Genomic DNA, 12,249 nt, shown 5'->3' on the forward strand with positions numbered 1-12,249 from the left:
GAAAGAGACATCATACAAAGACTAATAAAAACAAAACTGGTGTCTATATTGATAGAGGACAAAGCAGACTTCAGGACAAAGAATATCCCCAGGGAAAAGAGGGACATTTGGTAACGATAAAACTCTCAGTTCATCAGTATGACATAGACAGCAAAAACTTGTATATTCCTAATAACAAAGCATCAACATATGTGTAAGAAAAACTGAGAGAATGAAAGGAGAAATGAAAATTCACCATGAATTTGAGGTTTTGAAATTACTTTCTCAAAAGTTGAGAGTACAAGTACACAGGAAATCACTAAGGAGTATAATTAGAATAACTCTGGACTTTTATTCAGAAATGAAGCAAGAAGAGAGCGGAATGAAATTTATTAAAGTGTAGAAAGAAAAACGTCCACCAACCTGAGAGAAAGTCATTTCCTAGGCAGGTTGATAAGAAGTCTAGGAGTCCCCAAGGAGAGAGGGGTCTGGAATTCCGGAGGAAGAAAGGACAAATTTTTTTTTCCCTCTACATTCTTTAGGATTGTATAACAATTATGTATCTTGCCTGAGGACAGTCTGTGGACAAAACCTTCTGGCTAATCCTATTATCTTAAAATGTAAATTATGGAAATAGGTCTAGTGAAGTCTTTACAACCTCCAGACATGCTTTTGATTCACTGTAATAACTAATTGGAGAGTATATAACTCCATGGCTAACACTAGCAAGGGGGTACTCTTTCTGCCCCCTTCTGATGCCTATGTCAGAAGCTTCCTCTATCTCCTTTATACTCTAATAAAACTTTATCACACAAAGCTCTGAGCAATCGAGCCTCGTCTCTGGCCTCGGATTGAATTCTTCTCCTCCGGAGGCCAAGAATCCTGGCGTCTTTTCATGTGTCAGCAACAACCTTTCAAACCTAGACCTCTGTATTCCGTAAAGCGAAGTAGTACTTTCTCAAACAAACAAAAATCTAGGAAGTTTGTCACCAGTAGACTCGCCTGGAAAGAAATGTTAACGATAAGTTCTTTAAAGAGAAGGGGAAAGATATAGGTCAGAAACTCGAATCTATGAAAAAGAAAGAGCTTAAGAAAAGGAATGGAGAAAGGTAAAATATTTAATTTTTGTTATTCTTAATTGAACTAACATAAAATAATAGCAACGATGAATTCAGTGAGCTTGTTGTTGTTCAGTTGCCAAGTCATGTCCAACTCTTTGCGACCCCATGGACTGCAGCACGCCAGGCTTCCCTGTCCTTCACTGTCTCCAGGAGTTTGCTCAGATTCATGTTCACTGAGTTAGTGAGTTTACTAACGGAAAAGGGAACTGAGTGGCAGCAATATAAGAGGCTGGATGGAGGAACTCAGAATGCTCTGTTATAAAGTACCTGCACCCCCATGAAACAACATCATGTTACTTGAAAATGGACTCAGATTTGTTGCAAATGTATATTGCAAACTCTGGGGAAGCCACTAACAAGTATTTTTTTTAAAGGAATTTAATTAATATGCTAAGAGAAGAGAGAAAATGGAATAATATAAACTGCTCAGTGAAAACCACAGAGTGCAGGAAAAGAGTGGGAGACAAGAAACAACAGCAAAGAAAAAATGAATAAAAAAACTAACCAACATGATGGGTATTAACCAAATTTCTGTGTTCCGAATATCCGTGTCCTCCGGAAATTCATATGTTGAAATTCTTCCTAAACCCCAAGCTGACCCTTGAACAACGTGGGCTTGAATTGCGCGTGCTCACTTATACGTGGATTTTTTTTTCAACAAATATGTGTGTCATGCTACAACAGGACACCATCAGTGCTTGTTTTAACCCTCAACGCAGAACCGCAGATACAGAGAGCTGACTGGGAAGTTATACAAAGATTGTGCAGGGATCGGTGCCCCTAATCCTCGAGTTCTGTTCTTCCAGGGTCAACTTGATTAGATGGGCCTCTGAGAGTGCTTGGAGAAGGAAATGGCAACCCACTCCAGATTCTTGCTGGAAAATTCCATGGACGGAGGAGTCTGGCAGGCTGCAGTCCACGGGGTCGCCAAGAGTTGGACACGACTGACCAACTGAGCACACACGTGCTTGGGTGTGCCTAGATCGTGAAGGCTGAGACCTTGTGAATGGGATCGTTGTGGCGGTCCAGCCACTAAGTCACGTCGGACTCTTTGCGACCCCGTGGACTGCAGCACGCCAGGCCTCCCTGTCCTTCACTGTCTCCCGGAGTTGACTCAGACTCATGTCCACTGAGTCAGTGATGCCATCCATCTTACCTAAATGGTAGGATGCCACCCTCTGCTCCTCTACCACCCTCTGCTCCTTTTGCCTTTAATCTTTCCCAGCCTATACAGTATTGTTCTTTACAGCATCGGACTTGACCTTCACCACCAGACCCATCTACAGCTGACTGTCATCTCCGCTTTGGCCCAGCCACTTCGTTTTTTCTGGAGCTCGTAGTAACTGCCCTCTGTTCCTCCCCAGTAGCATATTGGACACCTTCGGACCTGAGGCGCTCATCTTCCAGTATCATCTATTTTTACCTTATCATATTCCTCCTGGGGTTCTCACAGCAAGAATACTGGAGTGGCTTGCCATTCCTTCTTCCAGTGGACCACATTTTGTCAGAACTCTCTACTAAGACCCACCTGTCTTGGGTGGTCCTGCATGTCATAACTCGCAGTTTCATTGAGTTACACATCACGACAAGGCTGTGGGCCATGCAGGGGTGAATGGGATTAGTACGCGTCAAAAGAGGCTCCAGAGAGCTCCCTCCCCTCTCCATCAAATGAAAGCACAGCAAGAGGGTCTGGCTATGAACCAGGAAGAGGATCTTCACCAGAACCCAAGCACGCTGGCCTTGGCCTTTGATCTCAGACTCCTAGCCTCCAGAACTGTGAGCCATAAATTTCTCTTGTTTATAAGCCACACAGTCTGTAGTATTTTGTAATAGAAGCTTGAATGGTCTAAGACACCAACTATATCAATAATCACTTTAAATATCAATGGTCTAAACATACCAATTAAAAAACAGATTGTCGGAGTGGATTAAGAACAACATCCACTGTAAGCTGTCCACAAGAAACCCACTTTAAATATAAAGACTCTGATAGATTAAAAGTGAAATTATGGAGAAAGTTACACCATGCTGATACATCAAAGGGAAGCTGAAGTAGCTATATTAGTGTCAGACAAAGCAGACATCAGAGCAAGGAAAATGATCAGATATAAAAAGGGCATTGGATAATGATGAAAGTGTCAGTTCTCCAAGAAGACATTAACAACTCTTGATAGCTTGTGAGTGTCAAAATACACAGGGCAAAATCTGCTAGAACTATGAGGAAGATAGATTAATCCACTGTTAGCTGGAAACTTCCACACCATTCTGTTTGTAATGCACAGACAGACCCAGCAGGCAGGAAATCAGTAATGACAAGAGTTGAAGTGAGCTGAACTATCAATCAACTGGATCTCACTGATATCTATAGAATACTTGATCTAACAGCAGCAGAATACACATTCTTCTCATGAAATGTTCAGCAAGATGGATCAAATTCTAGGTCATAAAACATACCTCAACAAGAGTAAAAGAATAAAAACAATGAAATATGCTCTCATGCCACAATGGGATTAAGCTAGAAATCTATAATAGAAAGACACAGGAACATCCCAAAATACTAGAGACCAAACAACACACAGTTCTGAACATCACATGAATCAAAGAATAAATATCAAGAGATGTTAATAAATATTTTGAACTAAATGAAAACAAAAATACAACTTTTCAAAATTTGAAATGCAATGAAAGTAGTGCTTAGAGGAAAATTTTAGCATTTAATGTATATATTAGAAAAGAAGATGTAAGATCAATAATCTCAGTTTTTACCTTAGGAACCGAGAAGAAGAGCAAATTAAAACCAAAATAAGCAGAAGGAAAGAAACAATAAAAACTAGAACAGAAATCAATAAGGAAAACAGGAAATTAGTAGAGAAAATTAGCAAAACCAAAAGCTGCTTCTCTGAAAAGATCAATAAAATTGATTAACTTCAAGCCAAGATAGTTAAAAAAAAAAAAAGGAAGACACAAATTACTAACATCAGAAATGAAACAAAGGATATAATCAAGGAATGTTATGAAAGCCTCTATTCCCACAGATTCAATAACCTAGATGAAACAGACCAATTCCTTGATATACATTTTACCAAAACTCACACAGAAAGAGATAATCTCAATAGGTTTGTGTCTATTGAAAGAAATGGAATCAGTAAATGATAACCTTCCAAATGAAAACCACCAGACTCAGACGAGTTTGCTAGTGAATTTGACCAAACATTTATCAGTTCTCCACAATCTCTTCCAGAAGACAAAGCAAAAGAAGTATCTCCTGATTCAATGAGGCAAAGATTACCCCAAGAAAAAAACAAAGACATTCTGAGAAATGAAAACCACCAATCTGTATTACACAAATCTGATTTATAGATTTATAATCACGAACATAGATGGAAAAATCCCTCAAAAAACATTAGCAAATCAAACCCAACAATATAAGAAAAGAAGTATACACCATGATCAACTCAGATATTCCAGAATGCAATATGGTTTCAGCATTTGAAAATCCGTTAATGTAATTCATCATATTAACAAGTAAAAAAGAAAAAATGTATGATCGTATTCAGAGATGCAACAAAATCATTTTTTTTTAAAGTCCAATACCCAGTCATGATAAAAACTCTCAGCAAACGGGCAGACTAGTCCATGGGGTCACAAAGAGGTGGGACATGACTGAGCGACTAACACACGCATACACAAACTAGAAACAGGAAAACTTCCTCAACTCGATAAAGAACAAGTGCAGAAAATAAACAACTAACATCAGACTTAACAGCAAAAAAGCAGATGGTTTACTCCTAAGATAAAGCAAAAGACAAGGTCCGTTCTCCCCACTCTTTGTCAACATCATACAGAAGTCCTAGCTAATACAATATGACACTAAAGGAAAGAAAAGATGCACAGATCAGGAAGAAAGGAATAGAACTTTAAAGATGACATGATTGTCTATGCCAAAAATCTGAAAGAATCAATAAAAGCTTTCCGGAACTGCTAAACAATTACAGCAAGTTTGCAGGATACAAAGTTAATATACAAAAGTCATTGCTTTCTTATATACCAACAATGAACAATCGGATTTTGATATTAAAAATCCAATACTATTCACATTAGCGCCCCCCAAAAAATCAAAGAAATATTCAGGTATAAAACCAATGAAATATGTTCATGAACTATATGAGGAAAACAATAAAACTCTAATGAAAGAAATAAAAGATATAAACACATGGAGAGCTATTGCATGTTCTTGAGTAGGAAGGGTCAATATTGTTAAACTGTCAGCTCTTCTCAAGTTGATCTACAGTTTCAACACAATCTCAGTTAAAATCCCAGCAAGCTATTTTGTGAATATTGACTATCTGGTTCTAAAGTTTATTGGAAGAGGCAAAAGAACCAGAATGGCCAACTTAATATTTACAGAAGAGAAGAAAATCAAGGACTTCAGTATCTCTGCAGTGAGGCTACAGTCATCAAGCCGGGTGGTACTGGTGGGAGAGTAAATGAACAGATCAATGGAACAGAATAAAAAGCCCAGAAATACACCCCACAGATTAGTCAACTGATCTTTAACAAAGGAGCAGAGCCAATTTGACGGAGAAAAATAATCTTTTCAAGAAATCGTGTTAAAACAACTAGGCAAACATCTGTAAACAAATCCACATGTGTACTCACATCCTCCACCAAAAATCAACTCAGTGGATCTCAGCCCTACTTGTAAACCGCAAAACCATAAAAATCCTGGAAGATGACATAAGAGGTAACAGAGATGACCTTGGCCATGATGATGACTTTTTAGATACAACAGCAGCGCAACTGATGAATGAAGAAAATCAGCAAGTTGGACTTCGCTGAAATTAACATTTCTGGTCTATGAGAGATCCCGCGAAGTGAAGAGACAAAACAAACTCATAGTACATATTTGCAAAATACATATCAGATAAAGGACTTGTATCCAAGACATACAAAGAACTCCTGAAAGCTAACAATTAAGAAAAAATTAAAAACGGGCAAGAGAATCTGAACAGAAACCTCACCGAAGAAGATAACACAAATTAGATATGGAGGAAGAAACTGCAGTACATCCAGACAGTGGAACATTATTCATCAGTTAAAAAGAAACGAGCTTTTAAGCCATGAGAAAAGACAGAGTAAACGCAAATCAGTGTTACTACGTGCAAGGAGTCTGTCTGGGGACTTCCCCAGCAGGCCAGTGGTTAAGACACTGTACTCCCAGGGCAGAGGACCCAGGTTCAACCCCCAGCTAGGGAACTAACATCCTTCATGGCACATGGCCGAGCCAAAAATAAAGCAAAATAACAAGATGGAAAACATTTTTTAAAAAGAAGTCAACCTGAAAAGGCTATCATACTGTATGATTCCAACTCTATGACATTCTGGAGAAGACAGAACTATGTGTGTGTTAGTCGCTCAGTCATGTCCAGCTGTTTGCAACCCCATGGACTGTGGGCCACCAGGCTCCTTTGTGCACGGGATTCTCCAGGCAAGAGTACTGGCGTGGGTTGCTATTCCCTTCTCCAGGGAATCTTTCCAACCCAGAGATTGAACCCCAGGTCTCCTGCATTAAGGGCAGATTCTTTACCAGCGGAACCACCAGGGAAGAGACCAATACTATATGATTCCAACTCTGTGACATTCTGGAAAAGACAAAACGATGGAGACAGTTAAAAGGTCAGTTGTTGGCAGGGGTCTGGAAGGAGGAGGGATGAAGGGGTGGACACAGAGGGCTTCCAGGGCAGTGAGACCATTCTTCACGACACTCCAGTGGTGGATACGTGACATTATGCCCTTGTTAGAACCCTGAGCACGCACAACACTGCACGCAGCCTCGTGCAGACTCCAGGCTTTGCTTAATAATAATGTCCCAAGACAGGCAGGTCAGGCATCACTGACCACACTGATGCAGGACGCAAACCGCAGCGGAACCCTGAGCCGCAGAGAGCACGGGCGTGGGGACCTCGGACTTGCGCATCCCTGTTTCAGGCAACTCAAAGCCTCACTAAAAATGTGAAGTCGACTAATTAATGGAAAAAAGAAACACATCTGAGAGGTTTCTCTCCAGCCCCGGGCCTGGCATTCAAGGCCCCACAGAGCCTCGGCCCAGCCCAACACTGGCTGTTTGGTTCCCACTGTGGCCACGTAGAGAATGGTCCTTGCACAAACGGAACTCTCTGCTACTGTCCCCGATGGTCGGTGTGCACCAGACAGGACACACCAGTCCTGCAGTGTCCAAGGAACCGTCAAGAGACAGGAACAGGGCCTTCCTTGACCTGGCTCTCCCTGGGCTACCAGCCCTTCTCTTTTTGGGGGACATTTTTGGGTGGCTTCTGTGGGGTGTGTCTCCTTTCACCTGGGTGCTCGGTCAGGGTCAGGTGGTCCCCTGAACTTTGTCCCCCTTACTCCTATACGCTTCTTAAAATTTAAGAAGACAAACAAGCTGATTTTATAAATGGATAAGAGATTTTCACAGACTATTAACAAAAGAAGACAGGCACATAGCTGATAGCAGGTGATACCAACATCATGATACCAACATCATGACCTATGTGACGGGCGAGTGGAAAACCCCAGGGAGACATCAGGACACGGTTTCACATGCTGCTGAGGACGCGGGGAAACTGGCTCCATCCACACAAAACAAAACAAAACCACACACACGAGCTGGTGTCTGTGTAAAGTGGCACAAACAGTCTGCAAAGCAGTTTGATAATTTCTTAACAATTAAGCATACACTTCTCCTGCCATCCAGAAATTCCATGTATAGATATTTATTCAAGAAAAGTAAAAACGCATGTTTATAAAATAACATACCCATAGGAATGACATCATATGATATTTGTCTTTCTCTGTCTGACTCATTTCACTTAGTATGACGATCTCTACGTCTAACCATGTTGCTGCAAATGTCATTGTTTCATTCTTTTTATGGCCAAGTAATATTCCCTTGTATGCATATACCACAGGCTTCCCAGGTGGCGCTAGTAGTAAAGAACCCACCCGCCAATGCAAGAGACAGAGATACCACTTCAATCCCTGGGTCAGGAGGATTCCCTGGACTCACTCCAGTATTCGTATTTAGAGAATTCCATGGACAGAGGAGCCTGGCTGGCTACGGTCCAGGGGGTCACTAAGAGTCAGACACTTAAAGCAACTTAGCACACAGGCGTGTATGCATATACCAACTGTTCTTTATCCACTCATCTGTCTAAAAACTGATACAAATGAACATATTTACAAAACTGATATAGACAGAGACATAGACCCCAAAGACACAGAAAACAACCTTACGATTACCAAAAAGAAAAGCTGGGGAGGGACAAATTAGGAGTTTGGGATTAACAGACACACTACTGGACATAAAATAAATAAGAACCTGCTGTTTAACACCAAGAATTCAGTATCTTATAATAACCTATAATGGAAAAGAATCTGAAAAATAATATGGATGTGTATATTGTATATATGGGCTTCCCTCGTAGCTCAGTTAGTAAATAGTCTGATTGCAATGTAGGAGACCTGGGATCGATCCCTGAAGGGAAGACCCCCTGGAGAAGGAAATGGCAACCCACTCCAGTATCCTTGCCTGGAGAATCCCACGGACAGAGGAGCCTGGCGGGCTACGGTCTATGGGGTCGAAAAGAGTCAGACACGGCTGAGCGACTAACCAAGCATGTGCGCATGTGGAACTGAATCCCCTTGTTATACACCTGAACACTACACTTTGATAAAAATATTTTCAGTGGAAAAAACACACCCAAATATTCAAAGCACAATTATTCATAATAACCCCAAACTGGAAATGACACAAAGGTCCACCAACAGGCAAATCGACAAACAAGTGTTGACACCTCCAGGCGGTGGAGCACGCAGTGATGGAATGGACACGCATGCCCATGCTGACGTGGATGTCTATCAGAAACAGCACACCGAATGTAGCAGACCAGGCCTGGAAGCCTGCGGTGTGTGGGAGTCCAGCTTTTGAATGGAAGCCTTGCAGCGGCTGCCCATGGTTGCGAGCTGGGGGAGCGGACAGACACGGGGGAGAACTTTGCACGGAAAATGTTGTGTCTTGACTGTAGTGTCATCCTGGCCACACCTTGCGGAACTTTACGGAACTTTTCCTAAATAGAATTAAGGAACAAACATTTGTTCTCTTTTTTTAATTTATTTTTTATCTTTAATTTGAAGATAACTGCTCCACAATATTGCGTTGGTCTCTCCCATAGAGCGTCATGAACCAGCCATAGGTATACCCCTGTCCCCCATCCCTCTAACTTCCCTCCCACCCCCGTCCCATCCCACCCGTGCAGGTTGTCACAGAGCTCCGGATTCGAGCTCCCGGCGTCATGCAGTACATTCCCCCGGCTGTCTAACTTCACAAACGGCGATGAATGCGTTTCAGCGCTCTTCCCTCGGTCCATCCCACCCTCTCCTGCCCCTGCTGTGCCCGCCAGTCTGTGCTCTTCTTCTAAGTCTCCACTGATGCCCTACAGACAGGTTCATCGGCACCATCTTTCTAGATCCTATACAGATGCATTAATCCACAGTATGTGCCTTTCTCTTTCTGAATGACTGGAACAAACATTTTTAGTGTACGTAAAGCAGGTGGTTTGCTTTCAGAAGGGCTCAGGTGTCTGCAAAGTGAGCGAAAGAACTCTGCTCCTTACTGTTCACAAGTGAACTCTTAGTCACTCAGTCGTGTCCGACTCTTTGTGACCCCACGGCCTGGAGCCCACCAGGCTCCTCTGTCCATGGAATTCTCCAGGCAAAAATTCTGGAGTGGGACTTCTCCAGAATTCCTTCTCCAGTTTACAATTAGGCCTTGCCCTGCAGAGTGTACTGTGATAAAGCCAAACTAGACTAGTGACCAAAAAGTACAGCGATGAAATAGAAAAGCTTCAAGTCAGTCATGAAACGGAGTCAACAAATGACAGACGCCTGTCCCCCACAATGAGAACCAGACTGGTGCCTGCACAGTTGGCCGCTATGCCTCGGGCTGGCTCACATCGCCCTAAGCCACCTTTCCTGGAGGAACATGTCCCAGCCTCCCTCGGTCACAAGTGGGATGTGTAGCCCCGGGCAAGCAAGTTGATGCTGGCTCGTAAGATGCCCAGACTTCGGGGTCGGAAAGCCGTAATGCTCTTTTGAAGGACAAGGATGAAAATAACAATTTCTGTGATACGGTCACTGCTGATTTTATTTATGAGAATTCATGGGAGGCAGAAGAGCTGAATAAGCAAGTGAGTCTGCTGCTGAGTATTTCCCCTAGTTCTCCTCCAAGAATGTCTTTATTTCCTTTTCATCCCTACAGGATATTTTCAGTGCATGCAGAATTCTATGCCGGCAGGGTTTTTTGTTTTTTGTTCTTGTTTTTTTCAGCAGTTTACAAATGTTCCACGGCCCCTAACCCTCATGGTTTTGGGGAAGAAATCTGCATTGTCCCCACCTAAGGCAAGGAAGAACAGCACACAGACACACACACACACAAATAGACACATGTTCACACAACTGAACCACTTTGCTATACATTTGGAACTAGAACAACATGATTTTGTTGGTGGTGGTGCTGTTTAGTTGCTAAGTCCTGTCTGACTCTTTGAGACCCCATGGACTGCAGCATGCCAGGCTCCTCTGTCCTCCACTGTCTCCCAGAGTTTGTTCACACTCAGGCCCACTGAGTCAGTGATGCTATCTCACCGTCTCATCCTCTGCCGCCCCCTTCTCCTCTTGCCCTCAATCTTTCCCAGCATCAGGGTTTTTTCCAGTGAGTCAGCTCTTCACATCAGGTGGCCAAAGTATTAGAGCTTCAGCATCAGAAACAGTCCTTCCAATGAATATAGGATTGACTGGGTGGATCTCCTTGCAGTCCAAGGGACTCTCAAGAGTCTTCTCTAACACCACAGTTCAAAACCATTAATTCTTCGGAGCCCAGCTTTCTTTACGGTCCAGCTCTCACCTACTGGAAAAATCATAGCTTTGACTATATGGACCTTTGCAGCAAAGTGATGTCTCTACTTTTTAATATGCTGTCTAGGTTTGTCACAGCTTTCCTTCCAAGGAGCAAGCATCTTTTAATTTCATGGCTACAGTCACCATCTGCAGTGATTTTGGAGCCCGAGAAAATTAAGTCTGTCATTGCTTCCATTTTCTCTCCTTTCATTTGCCATGAAGTGCTGGGACTGGATGCCATGATCTTAGTTTTCTTAATCCACTATACTTCAATATAAAATAAAAATTTTTAAGTGCACAGGAGAGGAGGGGTTTCCCTCACTCTCTGACTGTGGTGCCCAGACCAGAAATAGACAGCTTCCCTTGGACTTTTCTGCTCCACTATTTCAGCTGCCTAGAGGAACTACTCTGCTGTCCTGTGCAGGGGCGGGGCGTGCAGGGTCATTCAATGGGAGGCCCAGTGGAACCGCCTGTACCATCTCCACGCCAGTTATCATTTCCTGTCTTTCTTCCCTGACACATTTCCTATTCCACCAGGTCAGAAACAGAGTCCAGCTTATTAATCACTGCACCCCCTGACCCTGGCTGAGTGTTTTTCACATAGTAGCTCCTCCTCCAAAACTCAGTGACTACATCCATAAGCAGTGCAGCTGAGTTAGACGATGTTGGTACAGCAATCCGCAGGACGTCTGTCGTGAAGCTGTTCAGTATCAATAAATGATGGCATCTATTGCTGACCCTTGAGGGCTGCCACCTCTACGCACACTCAAAACAGAGTTAGAAGCTCCCACAGGTCACCACAGGTCACCATCGAAGTCAGTGAGCCCCCTCTCTCAAAACATTACCCGTAAGCCTCCCCTCAAATCTGAGTTTATTGTACCAAGTGTTTTACAGAAAAATAATAAGAGTGTTTTACAAGCGTGAGCACACACGCACAACCACAGACGCAAAGACTGTCCACATTACAATTCCCTGAAAGCTGACTTTCTCCGTTTCTTGCATTGCTTCAAGTGACAGGAGGGAGGTTCTATCTTTGGGGGGAGCTCTTTGTATTTAATACTTTGAACAGGTGTGTGCCCACTCTCCTCCATGAAGTGATGCTGCAGAAAGTTCCAGAAGAGCACTGACGTCATGGCCTCTCATGTTAGAGGTGGCACAGGGACCAGGCGGTCTGGCACCTGCTCGGCTACTAAAT

This window comes from Ovis canadensis, chromosome 18 (genome assembly GCF_042477335.2).
Source record: "Ovis canadensis isolate MfBH-ARS-UI-01 breed Bighorn chromosome 18, ARS-UI_OviCan_v2, whole genome shotgun sequence".
NCBI classification, from domain to species: domain Eukaryota; kingdom Metazoa; phylum Chordata; class Mammalia; order Artiodactyla; family Bovidae; genus Ovis; species Ovis canadensis.